This window comes from Staurois parvus, unplaced genomic scaffold, assembly GCF_062004578.1.
Source record: "Staurois parvus isolate SC_StPar_1 unplaced genomic scaffold, SC_StPar_1.0 ptg000166l, whole genome shotgun sequence".
Classification (NCBI taxonomy): Eukaryota; Metazoa; Chordata; class Amphibia; order Anura; family Ranidae; genus Staurois; species Staurois parvus.
In genome coordinates, this window is record NW_028317962.1 from 3,325,388 (window position 1) to 3,341,095 (window position 15,708).

Below are 15,708 nucleotides of genomic sequence, written 5' to 3' on the forward strand. Positions count from 1 at the left end.
CCAGCAGTGTGACCTCACATAGTATTATGTTTGCTTTAACTGCTCTTTGGTCCCAGATCAAACACTGAAGATCAACTAGATGGATTTCAACTGTAGTACACACCTTGTTCAGAACACAACTCCCACCATCACATCACCTCATAAACAAAAGACTCCACATAGTGAGTAACCTTTAAAACATTTTAATATCAAAATATTGTACAAAATGCACACTCACATGCATAAGATACCCAACTGCACCAAGTATAATAAGTCTCTGAAATAAATTGCTCCGCAATCTGGAAATCTGTGCCGTGAGGAGTCAGTATTGATAGGGATTAAGCAGCGTGTCATTCGATATTGCCATATGCAGATCAATATACACCACAGGTGCTATAATGCTCACTGCCTCTGTGTTGCAGAGTGTCCTCCGGTATTACGATGTGCAAATTAGTATACACTTCTATTGCCGTAATACTCACTGGCTCCGTATTGCATCATGACGTCATCCAAAGCTCCTCCCCAACCTCCTAGGTCCTTGGAGGTCACCTTTTTCACTGCACTGTAGTATCCCTTACCTATAATAAGCTTTTCTTCATGAGAATGTCAGATAATGTCTTTTTCTTGCTCCTTCCATGGACCTATAAAAGGAAGAAAGTCAGTAATGGAGAATCAGCTGATACAAGAGTATCCCACCATCCCTCACTTGTTACAGCCTACGTTACATGTTTTTTTATCCTGGTCAACTTGAGTTAATGACTGAGTTGAGTTTTGTGGTTCAATGCAATGTGTTCATTGATTATTAGTATTGTTTTGGGCTTTCGTATATGGTATTTAATTATTTATTTATAAACAAAACCCATAATAATAAGGCCTCAGTTATTTTATACTTCATTAAACTGTTTGTCTATTTATTCATTATTTAATTAGTTTGGTCCTACCTATGGTCCCTTAGTCTTGACCAGCTGATAAGCTCAGTTCTCACTGGCAACTGGTTGCAGGGCTACATCTCTAATATAGGTTGCCTCTCTCATCAATACACTGTGAACTAACAGGAATAACTTGAGGCTTAAGGAAAGTTCTGCAAAGCTCAAACTTGAACTTTTCTTACAGGCCAACATGTCTGCATACAGCATTTGTTGCTCTTTTCCTGGAAGATGTTAAGTCTTATGAATAGAAGAAAGATCCCATCACTAGTTAAGTAGTCCCCAATTCCACCCAAACCTGTGCCTCCATTTTACTAACCAATGTGCCCTACATGGCTGCTGGCAAAAAGCCTCCCGTATCTCAGAATCCTTGATTCATTTTCAATTCTGCACTTGACATTAATGTCTTTTTAGTTGCTTTGGTCAGCATAACATTTTCTGATAAGAACACCTCTTATTCACAACCATTTATTTCCTCTACAACACACACAAACCCCCTGACACCTCGCAGTAATTCCCATCATCACCTATCTTGCCCTCCCCTCTTCTAATTGATTATAAGAAGTCGATGGTATGCAAACTCCTCATAGAGACACCCACCAATCAATGACACAATGTTTTCAGGGCTTTCCACACATCGCCTTTGTCTCATGTACAAATCCAATATACACATTCTTGACAATACATTGATATTAAAAAAAAAACTTTTATCATTGCATTGATTCTACATCTACTATATGTCCACAGCTTATAGAGGAAACTGCAGTTCTTAGAAAAATAGGTGGATGTCTAAGTGCTTAGCCTTACTAGTCTGTTTGTTGCCTAGCAACGGTCTACTTAGTTACCTGCCTTCCTTATGTTGTGGCACAAACACCCACAGACTATTTTCTTTCCAGATGTAATATCGCAATTTATATATTAACCAGAGTCATGTGACTTGGTGTTGAATCCCTTGGAACCCAACCTATATATGTATTCTAGAAACTTCAAATTGGTGTATTGATGGGGTAATGTCTGTGGGCATGTTATACCTACAAACACATATCTCCATTTAAAGGCAGGTCCAGCTTCTAACTAATAATCTTACAAATAGAAATTTACTAAAAGAACACAATAATAGTATGGATACATAGCTTTCAAGGGAAACAATAAAACTCAATGTTTATTGGTTACTATAGATTCCTGCACTTGAAGGATCAGTCCAATAAAAGCTATTTCCCAGTTTCGACACAATGCTGCCAGGTCAACCCATCAAATACCTTTATCTCCAAGGCAATACATGATAAGATTTCCTTCCAGTTTCTCTGCCATGATTTATATGAATTTACGTTGGGCTACAATTATGGATGGTGAAAGCAAAATGAAAAATTGAAATGCAATGCTCGGTGCAAAGCCAAGCAAGGTACATGATAGAGAAGGGATGGGGTCTGTAGAAGGAACTTGGTGCTGGTAGGGCCCTTGAGAACTGTGTAACAAAACTTGAATACACTTGTACAGTTACCTATGAACATGGGAGTTCATCTGCCCTTCCTCCATTCACAGAATGCCATGAATTGTGGGAGTAGAACTTGATGGGAGTTTCTTGAATGTAGGAGGGGGCAGGAGGAAGAGGGCATCCTTCACAGTTGCAGAATGCCTTGAATTGTGGGAGTAGAACTTTAGCAGTTGCATGAATGTAGGAGGGGACAGGAGGAAGAGGGTATCCTTCACAGTTGAATAATGCCATGAATTTTTGAGTAGAACTTTAGCAGTTGCATGAATGTAGGAGGGGACAGGAGGAAGAGGGTATCCTTCACAGTTGAATAATGCCATGAATTTTTGAGTAGAACTTTAGCAGTTGCATGAATGTAGGAGGGGACAGGAGGAAGAGGGTATCCTTCACAGTTGAATAATGCCATGAATTTTTGAGTAGAACTTTAGCAGTTGCATGAATGTAGGACGGGACACGAGGAAGAGAGCAAGTGGCACAATCCTCCACAGTTGCAGCTGCTGCTCTTAACTCCCCCTGCCCCAGAATATCACCATTGTGGGGAGTACCTGGCACCACTAGAGGGAGGATTTTCACAGTAACCAGTAGACAAAAGAACATGAAATACACCTATTAGAAATAAGCAGTTCAGACTAGATGCAGTTCAGTGCGTTTTTTTTTCTGCATCAAAAATGCACGCACAATGTTTTCCATGTATTCCAATGGCCCTGGTTCACGCCAGTGCAGTCAGTTCTAGTCAGTCAGTCAGTGCAGAAAAAAAAGTAGAACATGCTGCATTTTTTCTGCACATAACCATACTGGAACATAGAAAACAGCATCAAAACTGCACCAGAACTGCGTGTGGTGTGAACTGTAAGCAGAAATGTATCCAGAATGCATATGGAGTGCATTTTTGTGGTGTGAACTGGCATTTAAAGTATAACTAAATGAAAAACCTTTTTTAGATATTGATAAAGTGGCGTTAGGACTACTGTCCAATTTTTATTGTTGTCTGGGTCCCTTTTATGCAGATTATTATCTCTTATTATCCTGTTCACCAATGTCACCAGAATGAAAATAAGGGTAGATCAGGCTTTTTTCTGCAGAGAATAGCTGCAGGTACTTCCCCTGCTCACCCAAGTCACCCATTGTCCCTGCCCTCTATCCACCTTTGAGTGCCCTCCCCCAACCTCCTCCCAGTACCACCCCTTTTACAGAATACAGAACCAAGTTTCATTTTGTGGTGCGAAGTAATTTATATGGAATTTTGTTTATGATAATAAGAAAGGCAGTAAAATAGGTCCCCTGTAACCAGCAACAACAAACCCTCCAACACCAATAGATTCCCCAAGCAACCAGAGACCCCGGCAACTATAGATCCTGTCCAGCAACAACGAACCCCTCAGACACAATAGATCCCTCCCACAAATATAATATTCTTCCAGCAACATAAAATCCCCCGCCAGTTATAAAAGATCCACCCCAGCAAAAATTGCCCCTGCTAGCAACAATAGATCCCCTAGCAGCCAGAAAAAACAGACCTCCCCTGAAACAGTAGATTCCCCTCAACATAAAAAAAAACCCTCAGCAACATAAGACCCCTTCAGTCATAATATATTCCCCATCAGCATCATCATATTCCTCCAGCAACAATTAATCCAGGAGCACCAGTAGATCCTCCCTACAACAGTAAATCCCCTATCCTCAGCAACATAAGAACTCCCCCAACAAAACTACATCACCCAATGGCAAGAGATCCCCCAACAGCCAGCCTCAATAGACCTTCCAGCACACTCAAGTATCCCTTGCCAGTATGTACATTCAGTGCTGGAGATGCCGGAACTGTATACTACCACTGAAAAAAGTCCTGGGGTAGATTCAAAGTTTTGAGTTGTCAACAGAATAGGAATAGAGTGGAAATCTTCCAATTGTTGTTGCGACAATTATCTAAGAGGGGATTTCCCTCCCATTGTAAAGATATTTTTTTTTTCATTCACTGTTAAGTCTATGGGACAAGAAGTTAGGGGAAATCATTCTAATGATACCAGATGGCAACAAAAAAACAAAAACTGTTTTACCCCTTACCTTACTCTATCCAAAATAAAAAAAATGGTTATAGACAAACTTTAAACTGGATCTCCAGTTAAAGTGTATATGAACCTTAAATTGCATAGTTGGGGGTTTGTTTCTGTTGTCCCTATGCACTTCTACTGAGCCTTTTTTATTACTTAAGAAACATTAAACTACATTTACACACCTGGTGATCCTGCCACTTCACTCTGTTCATTTTGAACAAGCTAAGCACTGACACAGATTTTTCCTAGCATCATCAGTTTGCGACTGTGACTTTTGAATGGGAGATACTGGATGCCATGCCTACACTGTGTGCCTTTACTTCTGTGGTTAGATCACTGTAGACAGGCCCCTCTGCCTATCCCTTCACAATTGAGTGACAGCCGCTGGGATATGTGATGTCTGCAGGAGCTGCCGACTGTCACTAGAAGTCTACTCCCCCAACTGTTGGATTCCTGGATGCAGAGCCTGCGTGATGGTCATGTGACCATTAAAAACATATAGAAAAATGTATTTATATGTTTTTTGTTTTCGTCTTAAAAGGTTTGCTTTAGACTAGTATTGTGCATGATTCGAATGTTTAGGATGTGCAGAATTCATATTCCCTTTAAATGTTATTTATTTTGATGTTGGATAGAGTTTGAACCTCCACTGAGCCTGTGTTACTATTCATGAGAGATCTACCCCCTTCCAAGGTCTAGGCTGAGTCCTTCTGGATTTGTTGACAGCAACAATGCATCTCTTTCCTGCATTCTCCATGTACATTTCATTTAAATGCAGGTGGCACTACAATACTGAACCATGTATGTTGTATTTCCAGGTTAGACCACAAACATTTTGCATAGAGAACTTGCAATTCAAGCTCTATTTCAAAGACTGTTCACTGGATAGCATTAGTGTGCTAGCCACAATAATTTGCACATTTTTACATCACTCTTTATAATGTTGCCCAACAATGGAATTACCCCTTCTTTACTGCGGCATAGCCAAATGACAGCTACAGATGACGTCCTTCCAGAATGGGCTCCCTCGCTCTTCCCCAGCAGCGCACACCCAGTGCTCTCTGTGTTTGCTGTGTCCTTTGGACACTGTTGATTACATGACACAATAAAGGGCCACTTGCAGTGGCTTTTACCACATTATCATTTGTGTCCAATCACAGCTGAGCACCAAGTAGATACGCTTGCCAGTTGTCAGCAGTACTGTCCTTGCGCAGTGTGAGAAAAGTACTGCTGATTACTGGCAACTTTGAAAGGAGGCATCTATACTGATAATCAGGGCAGTGATTATCAATGCCATAGTTATCAGTGCAGCCTCAAAAGTGCCCAGCAGTGCTGCCAATCTGTGTCCATAAGTGCTGTCAGTCATTGCCACCTATAAGTGCCACCAGTCAGTGGCGCCAGTCAGTGCCCTTCAGTGCTGCCTATTAGTGCATATCAGTGCCGCCCATCAGTGCCCATCATTGCCATCTATCAGTGCCTATCAGTGCCACACACCAGTGCTACCTCATCAGTGCCACCTCCTCAATGCAGCATATCCAGGGCTGTCTTTAGGGAGGGGCAAAAGGAGCAGCTGCCCTTGGTCCAGTCATTGTTGTGGGGCCCAAAGCAGCTGCCCACACTTGCCAACTGTTCCAGTTTACATTTCCTTGTCCCTTGAAGTCTTTGTCCCGCGCAGTGTCCCGATATCTCAGTGTAAAGTGCTGTCATTTATGCTGCCCAGCTCTGCCCTATTGCCATGACTCACATGCACACCAGCCTTCATATGTAAATAGAGATGGACCATCAGCATTGATATGTAAATAGCAAGGGCATTCATACATAAATATTGGCAGCATTCATCATATGTATCTTATGCCCTTCTGAGGTTTCAGCCACCATCACCTCTGCTGAATGCTGCCCGCTGAGGAGGTGAACAAGGGCATGCTTGAAAGTCCTGCCTGCGACTGTGGTCACATCAGCCTGTTCTACAAAGGTAAGCAAAGTGTTGTGTGTGTATAGGTCGGCAGAAAAGGAATTACAGTTTGGGGTGCACGGATGAGCCCCAGGAGATGTACAGAGGTAAGGTTGGTGCAAAGATGAGCAGAGGAGGCATGTGGAGTTAAGGTGGGGGGGGAGGGTTAGAGTAAAGAGTATAGGGGAGGTTTGGGGTGCAAAGGTTAGCATGGGAATTTAGGATGCAATGGGGTACTGACAGGGTTGCTAAAGATGTATGTCAAGTGTAGGGCAGCCCATTAATTTTAATGTGCTGCTCAGTGTGCTAGAAATGCATAAATAAAGTCCCTGACCCTTTTTCAAACTCACACTAAGCCACAGCACTGTGAGTTTTGGTGCATGTGGAAATGTGAAAGTCAGCATATGCGTGAGGGTGTCATTAGTAATTAATGGCACTGCTGTGTATCTGCTAAAAGGCAGCAAGTTTCTGTGATGTCAGGAAAGCAATTATGCATGCGTTCCCCACATTCACATGTGTGAACATAGGCTAAATGTCTCAACTACATTGGTGGTTAGTGTATATCTTCTCATTACATTGCGGCATGGTGTAGAATCCTTTCATTCACACTAGTGGCCAGTGTACATGTCCCCCAGATCTTGGTGGTCAGTATAATCCCTCCTCACATTGGTGGTCACTGGGAATGGTAGTTGGTAAAAAATCCTAACTTGCATTTGTGTTCAATGTCAAATCCTCCTTTACTTTGGTGGTCCACGTAGAAGCCTCTTTTAAATTGGTGGCCAGTGTAAATTCCCCATTACATTGGTGGCCAGTGTAGAAACATATTGGTTGTCAGTGTAATTTTTTCATTACATTGGTCATCAGTGCAAACTCCCCATTACATTGGTGGTCAGGGTAAATTTCCCTTTACATTGGTGGTAAGTGCAGAATTGCCCTTACACTGGTGGTCAGTGTAAATTACATTCATGGTCGATTTAGAAATGTTACCTCCCATCCCCATCCAGCACTGCTACTGATCCTATCCCCCAAGTAGTGCCACTGATTCCATCCCCCCACCAGTACAGTTACTCAACCCATCCCCCCCCCCCCAGCACTGCCACTTATTCCATCCCCCCTACCACTGATCCCATTCCCCACCACTACCACTGATCCCATCAACCTCCCAGCATTGCCACTGATCACACTCTCCCCTTTGGCACTACCACTGATTCCAGGAATCCTAGAATCCCTAATAGTTTTGCTTTAGTGGGTCCGCTCACCTTCCCAGTCCATGGTGTGCAGGCAGTGAGGAGATGATGTGTTGTAACTGTCAGCAACCTAACAGTGAGCAGTAATAATGTGCAGTAACCTATATCAACCAGTGAGCGGTAATGATATGCACTAACCTCTAGCAACCAATCAGTGAACAGTAGTGACTTGTCTAGCAACCAATCAGTGAGCAATAATGATGTACAGTAACCTCTAGCAACCAATCAGTGAGTGGTAAGTATGTTCAGCGACCTCTAGCAACCAGTGGGTGAGCAGTAATAATGTGTAGTAACCTCTAGCAACCAATCAGTGACTAGTAATGATGTGCAGTAAACTCTAGCAACCATTCAGCAAGCAGAAATCATGTGCTGTAACCTCTAGCAACTAATCAGTAAGCCATAATATGTACTGTAACCTCTACGAACCAGTCAATGAGCTGTAATGACATGCTGGAACTTCTGCCAACCAACTGCAATTGTTGCCTGATCTGCTAAAAAATTATTTTGAGCCTAGCTGCTATTTATTGTTTGTCTTAGAGCAGGTAGAGAGTGAAATTGCATGGGGGGGCAAGAAATATTTGCCCAGGGTCCAATCAATATTAAAGTTGACCCTGAGTCTATCAGTGCTTTTTATCAGTGCCGCCTCATCAGTACACATCAGTGCTGCACATTAGTGCCCATCAATGCTGCCTATCAGTGCCTATCAGTGCAGCCTCACCAAGGCACATCAGTGAAGGAGACAAATTACTTGTTTGCAACACTTTATAGTAGAAACAAAGAAAAACTTTTTTTCAAAATGTTTGGTCTTTTTTTGTTTGTTTAGCAAAAAATAAAACACCCAACGATGATTAAATATCACCAAAAGAAAGCTCTATTTGAGTAAAAAAAATATAAAAAAATGTCATATGTGTTGCATGACTGTGCAATTGTCATTGAAAATGCGGCAGCACTGAAAGCTAAAAATTGACCTGGGCAGGAAGAGGGTGAAAGTGCCCAGTAGGCAAGTGTTTCAGAGCTGTACTAGTAGCTATTACATAAAAAGTGAAAACATTAAGCCAGAGCTGGCCTAACCACCACAATACCAGACACTTTTACCCCCTACCAGGTCATTTTTAGGTTTTCAGCGCTGTAGCACTTTGGATGCCAATTACTCAGTAATACAATATGAATTTTTTTATCATTGTTTTAGACAGATATAACTTTCTTTTGATGGTATTTAGTCACCACTGGGTTTTATTTTTGTGCTATATAAATGAAACAATGTTTTTCTTGGTTTCTGGTATACAATTTTGCAAATAAATAATCTTTCTTCAAAATGTTAAGCCAAAATGTATTCTGTTACATTTCTTTGGTAAAAAATAATCCAAATCTTTTCACAGCCTAGATGCATAGAAGGGCCCAAAATCCAAAGAAAGCCTTTGGGTTTTCAAGGAACATAAATTACTCATCTAATCTCTTCTATCTGATTTCCATCTATCACATTTGTGGAGGCCATGGAGCACAAGGACAGCAGAAACCGACAAAATTGACCCTATTTTGGAAATCAAACACAAGCTATTTTCTAAGAGGCATAAAGAGTCTTTTGCAAATGTAATTTTTTTGCCACAAGTTTTTGAAAAATGCAGCAAAGAAAATAAATTTCAAAGTTTTCAGTTAATAAGATATTTCTAACACACATCATAGTCATACTTAGAATTACATCCCAAAACACGTTCTGCTACTCCTCCCAAGTATGGAGATACCACATGTATGAGACTATTTTACAGCCTAGCCACACAGAGGGGCACAAAATCCAAGGACCACCTTCAGGCTTCAGGCATATTTTTGGAGGCCCTGGAGAAACAGAACAGTGGAAACCCCCACAAAATGACCACATTTGTGAAATGCAAACACCACAAGGTATTAAGAGGCATAGTGGTATCTAAGAGGCATAGGAAATCTTTTGAAGACTTGATTTTTTTTTTGTAAAATGTTTTTGGAAAATGCAAAAATGAAAGTAAATTTTTTTTACACAAATTTGTCAATTTATAAAGATATTTCTCACACACAGCATGGGCATAATTAGAATTACATCACAAAACACATTCTGCTACTCCTTCTGTGTGCAACTTTTTCATTGTTTGGATTGATTATATACTGAACATTTTACCTTGTGTATCACAAAAATCAACCAATTGTATTAAAACCAATGTGCTTGAATGGTCACCTCCATACGATTGTTCAGGGAATTATGGCTTTGTTTAGTGTCACCTATAGCAGTCACTGTTCCTATAAGCCAAGCAAGCCTAGTCTACTGCTACGTGGCTGCCCCACGAATGCCATGTTCCCTGGCCAGGAAGTTCAGAAGGCTACAGAAAGGAAGAAAAAAAGAGTTCCTGTGATTCCAGGAATGCAGTTGTCTGCAGGTGATAGCTAAGGCTGGTTTCTCAAAAGAATATAGTCAGCGGGATTTTCAGAACATCGATTCAGTTCAGATGCAGCCAGAGACATGGTCAGCAAACAGTCAAATGATCTGTCCAGACAACTGGCAGAAACATGGCCAGGGTTAGAACATGCTGTGGCAATGCTTTGCTTTGCAGCTGTGGCAGGAAATATACCCTTTGTACCCCCGTCAGTCATGACCTGTTCAAGTGAATGGGGTTGCTTGTGCAAGGTCCAAGGGGTTAAAGCAGGTGTTGAGTAGGCAATACAATGCTTCCTCACTGCCTGTCAAATGCCCTCCAAAGACCAATATGAATATAGATGGCTCTTCAGAGGGCATCACACATGTGAATGTGTGAAGAATCTGTGGATTCATGCTGCTGAAATGAAAAAAAAAAATCTTACCAACCACCGATCCTGATGCTGACTGTAGATGAAAATGATCTGCACAGCAATTTCACATATCAACCAATTTGATTACTTGTTCATTTTTTTTGTTGGTTGCCGCTAGCAATGATTCCATTCCATACAGTGTTATACATACTCTACATTCATGTTGGTCCCTGCCTTCAAGGAGCTCACAATAAAAGGTCCCTGCCACACATGCATACATACATATGCCAGGAGTCAATTAACCTACCAGTATGTCTTTGGAGTGGAGGGTGGGGAGACTGAAGTATCTGGGGAAAACCCACGCAATCACAGGAAAAACATGCCAACTCCATCTAGATACCATCCTGACCAGGATTCCAAATGAAGAGCTGAGTGCCGCAAGGCAGCAGTGTTTTTTTCTTTTTCTTTTTTTTATTAATTAGCTCATCTGCAAACACCGACTGCAAAAAGTAATGGAAAAGTACATACATACTATTCAGGCATACATCCATAAATAATGCATCACCCCATGTGACCACCAAGTAGCAGTATCGAGCCCATTTATACAAATGAAGTCTTTAACACCAGCAGAAATGCACCCACTCGTTGAATTAAAAATAATTTGACGTGATAGTTGATAGTACAGTCTTGCATAGTTTATGACTTAAACATTACATGTAGCAGGTATCATCTATCTACATTTAATTTAGATAAGATGAAATGTGGCATTTGAGAAAATGTTATAAATTAAGCCCATTGATAACCAGTGTTTCTCTCGTGAACATTTTTATGTGATTATATATTTTACGTGTTGAAATGCAAAATAAATTCTTGCCTTTAGCAACCTTTAGTAACATTTGCAGCTTCCTTTGCACCTTTCCTGTATTACCAAAAGGGAGCTGTGTGTTCGCACCCCATCTATGGTGCCTCCTGCTGGTGAAATTTGGTATCACAGTCAATCCAGTCTGTAACTTATAAAGCATTCTAAACTACATCACTGTTGTGTACTAGGTGGCTGAGTGAAGAAGGAGGAAAAAGATGTTTAAAAGCTAGTTCTTATTTTATAATTTTTTTTTAATAGTAACATATTTGAATGAGTTTTTCATTTTTAAATCTTATCACTTACTTCCCCTTCCCACAGGAAGTGGGGTTTAGGATATGGGATATAACTCCGCAAGGAGGGTATAGGAGTGCAGACAATGTAATGGATGTGAAATTAATGGCTATATACAAAATTATATAACATTATTTGAGAAAATGAAGGTCTACAGGAATCTATGTGACAAGGGAGCTATAGCATATGTTTTAATACAGTACAAACCATATTAGAAGGGGATAATGATGCAATTACATTTGTTAGATGCATGCCAGGTCCTCAATAGGTGTCTGCTAACCTATATATCCAAAATTGTCAAAAAAATGGCCCACTATTAAGTGTCATAGTGTATTGTTCTGAAAAAAGTGAACATGCTCTAAATCAGGGGTCCCCAAACTGCGGCCAGCGGGCCTGATGTGGCCCTTTGCTTGCTTTTATCCGGCCCTTGGGACACTCCACTGATACAAGGCACTATCTCTTCAACTGACACTAAAGACAATGCACTATTCCCCCCACTGACACCAACAATGGGGCACCATTCCTCCCACTTACATCAATGATGGGGCACTATTCTACCCAGAGACACCAATGATGGGACACTATTTCTCCCACTGACACCAATGATGGGACACTATTCCTCTCACTGACACCAACAATGGGGCACCATTCCGCTCACTGACATCAATGATGGGGCACCATTCCTCCCACTTACACCAATTATGTACATTTTTTTACCACCATTTAGTAAACCAAACCCATGGCATTTGCTTTTCTTATTATCTGGCCCTTGGGGCACTCCACTGATGTGAGGCACTATCCCTTTCACTGACACCAAAGACAGGGCACTATTTCCCCCCCTGACACCAACAATGGGGCACTATCCCTCCCAATGACATCAATTATGGGGTACTATTCCTTCCACTGGCACCAGTTATGGGGTACTATTCCTCCCACTGACATCAATGATGGGGCACTATGCCTCCCACTGACACCAAAGATTGGGCACTATTCCTCCAACTGACACCAATTATGTAAAAAATGTTTAGCCCCCATTTAGTAAACCAAGCCCATGGCATTTTCTACTCCCACTGGCCACAGTCCTGCCCCCCTAAGTATTGAAGGGCAGTAAACTGGCCCTTTGTTTCAAAAGTTTGGAGACCCCTGCTCTAAATGATTAAAGTAGATGCTACTGGGTGTTAGCCCACTTACAGATTGAAGAATGTTGGAGGAGCACTTCCCTTGGAGGGGTTATGTATTACTGTATTGCATTGCAATCCCCAAATGGCATTTGCAGGTATCTGGCTGTCAGTGGGAGATTGTTCTGAGAAGCTAAATAAGATATAGTGCTGTTGCGCTTAGGAATAGATATTCATGCTGTTGGGAATGCAACAGCATGTACTATAATGTACTATAAATAGTATTGTGTGTTAATATCACTTGACCAGTAGATGGCACTATACACTAAAGGTTACTAGTTGTGTATGTGTAAAGCTTGCTGCTTCTTTCTTCTTCTCTATCATCTCTTCAGGAAGTAATGAGACTGTAACATGTCTGCTGTAATAAGTCTGCTGAAATGTGCTCTGTATGTTTGTAACTTAAGCCACACAAGTAAAGCCTGAATTCTGCTATCACTATCAGTGTCTTCTATAACACATAACCAACAGGTTATGGGCCCAGCTCCAGACACTGAAAAAAAAAAAAGGAAAACTACAAGCAAGTAAGTGCTGCATTTACAATCCAATTCACTGAAAGATGGCAAGTGCTTCAGATATGAAGTATACAATAGCAAAGCTCAACAACACCAACTACCAGCTATGGAAGTTTAAGCTTGAAATGCTGTTATCCAAAGATGACTTGTGGCAGGTACTAGATACACACAGACCCAATGACAACCCGGAAGAATGGGACAGAAAAAACAGGCAAGCAAAAGCAGTCATAAGCCTGTTAGTGGAGGATGATCAACTCATTCATATAAGGAAAGAAAGCACAGCTAAAGGTATGTGGACTGCATTACAAAAGCTGCATGAACGTGCAAACCTAAACAGTAAACTATATCTACTACGCAAACTGTATAAGATGAGGCTGGAAAAAGGGCAGGAAATGGGTGAACATGTAAATGCTATGCTAGAAATTGTGGACCAGCTGGGTGCAATAGGTGAAGATTTAAAAACCAACCATGTTCTGTCAATACTTCTGTGCAGCCTTCCAGAATCATACAGTGCCCTTATAAATGCTCTAGAAACTAGACCGGAAACTGAACTGACTCTAGAATATGTTAAGGGAAAATTAATTGATGAATACAGCAGAAGAAAGGAAAATTTGCATAGTGAAGAGAACGAGAGACCAGAGGCAGCTCTGAAGGTGCATGAAGGCATAAGACAAAGCAAAGAAACCAGGGTATGTTTTCGCTGCAAAAAGGCCGGTCACCTGAAAAATAACTGTTCAATCTGGAAAGCTGAGCAGCGAAAGCGGGAGCTACCCACAAGAGAAAGAGCTAAAGCAGTCATGAAAGAAAATGAAAGTGCATCATGGAGTGGTACTTTTAAAGTGACTCAGAATAGTACCTCACATGGATGGTACATTGACTCAGGGGCAACAAGTCACATGACAAGTGACGAGACATTCTTCACAGAAATTGATTTTAGTGTAAAAGATAAAGTCTTCCTAGCAAATGGGAAAAGTATTACAGCAGAAGGTAAAGGTCAGGGATTTCTGAACTGCAAAACACCATCAGGGGGCAAGCAGAGCATCCTTGTAAAGAATGTTCTATATGTTCCAAGCCTGGAAGGAAGCCTCCTATCAGTTAAAACCCTTGCAAGCAATGGACTCACTGTCCAGTTCAGAGGTAATGAATGCACAATTCAAAATGGAAAGCAAATTTTAGCAAGAGGAAGATTAAATGAACATCTGTACAAACTCATCACTGAAAGTGAGAAGGCTAATGCGGCAACTCATAACCAACACATGCAACTTTGATAAGTATACACTGCAGTCCTAATTTGTGAACCAGTAACACAAAAACAAACAAAATACCATGTGAACCGCGTATAAATTAAGTGCATTAAATTTTACAATACACGAGTAATATTGCTTCACACATGAAAAGTGAATAATTGCAACATTCAGTCCCAATACGGAAAAATAAAGTGCCCAGGTGTTGAATAATAATTGGTGCAAAAAATGACAGGTGCTCCTCTGTGCTCAATCAGTGCCCCTCATGGATGTGCAGTTACTGTTAGCCATGGATCACTTATCTCTAGGTGCTGCACCGAGCCATAGACTTCTATTATATCTTGCAGGTTTGGAATGCAGGAGTTTTGATGTGCTTTCACAAAGTGCATCACATCTGCAAGATATGATAGAAGTTTATGGCAAAACACAGCTAACCCACAGGAAAGTCACAGATGCACCATGCTTCACCTGCGGTGCAGGTAGGCCACTGCGCATTGGTGTGAAAGCAGCATTAGGGCCCTTTCACATGACCGATCCCATCAGGTTAGCCTGTGCGGTTTTTAGGCAGACCCGATCGGACCCTCCATTCACCTCTATGGAGCAGTGGATGTAACTGAACTTATGTCTGTTTATATCCGGCTATCTCTGATCTGATCACTAAAAAAAAACAAAGGGGATCTGTTCCCTTCCATTTGGGTCAATTGGATCAGAAGGTGCACAGAGCAGAGCTATTCAAAATAAAAAAAATTAAGTTAGGAACCATTTAATTGTGACCCATGACCGGTTACCAAATCACTTAAGTGGCCCTTGCTTTTCAAAAGGTTGAGCACCCCTGCTTCAATCCATCATTTAGTGGACACATACTTAGAGAATAACAATGGCCCCAGATCTTCACTTACCTTATAGCTAACTTGCCTACAACCCTTGAGGGAATTCTGTTTCTGCAAATCATCTAAATTCGCAGCACTCCTTCTTGAACCACTGTATGTAAGCATTGCTTACAAGCATTTCTACGGCTCCTCTATATTACTCTAATCTAGACATATTGCCATTTTACCTCTGTGTAAATGTGCTCCAGAGACTTCATTGCCTGCATAACACCTCATTACAATAACTCTGCTCTTCGGTGCATTTTTGTATACCATACATTAGATGCTGTGTGATAACATCGACTTGTTGTGTCTGTTCATTTGCTTGTTTATTGTTTTTTTACTTAATCTT

The 15,708-nt window shown here is 41.1% G+C and overlaps 1 long non-coding RNA gene across 1 annotated transcript; it reads right to left on the reverse strand.

Annotated features, from left to right (window-relative positions):
• Positions 1–166: 166 nt before the first annotated feature.
• LOC149462803 (uncharacterized) lies at positions 167–10,815 on the reverse strand. Its single transcript, XR_016312579.1, has 2 exons — positions 10,708–10,815; positions 167–620 (listed from the first exon to the last, which is right to left on the reverse strand). It is a non-coding gene; the product is annotated as an uncharacterized LOC149462803 (long non-coding RNA).
• Between the last annotated feature and the right edge of the window lie 4,893 nt (positions 10,816–15,708).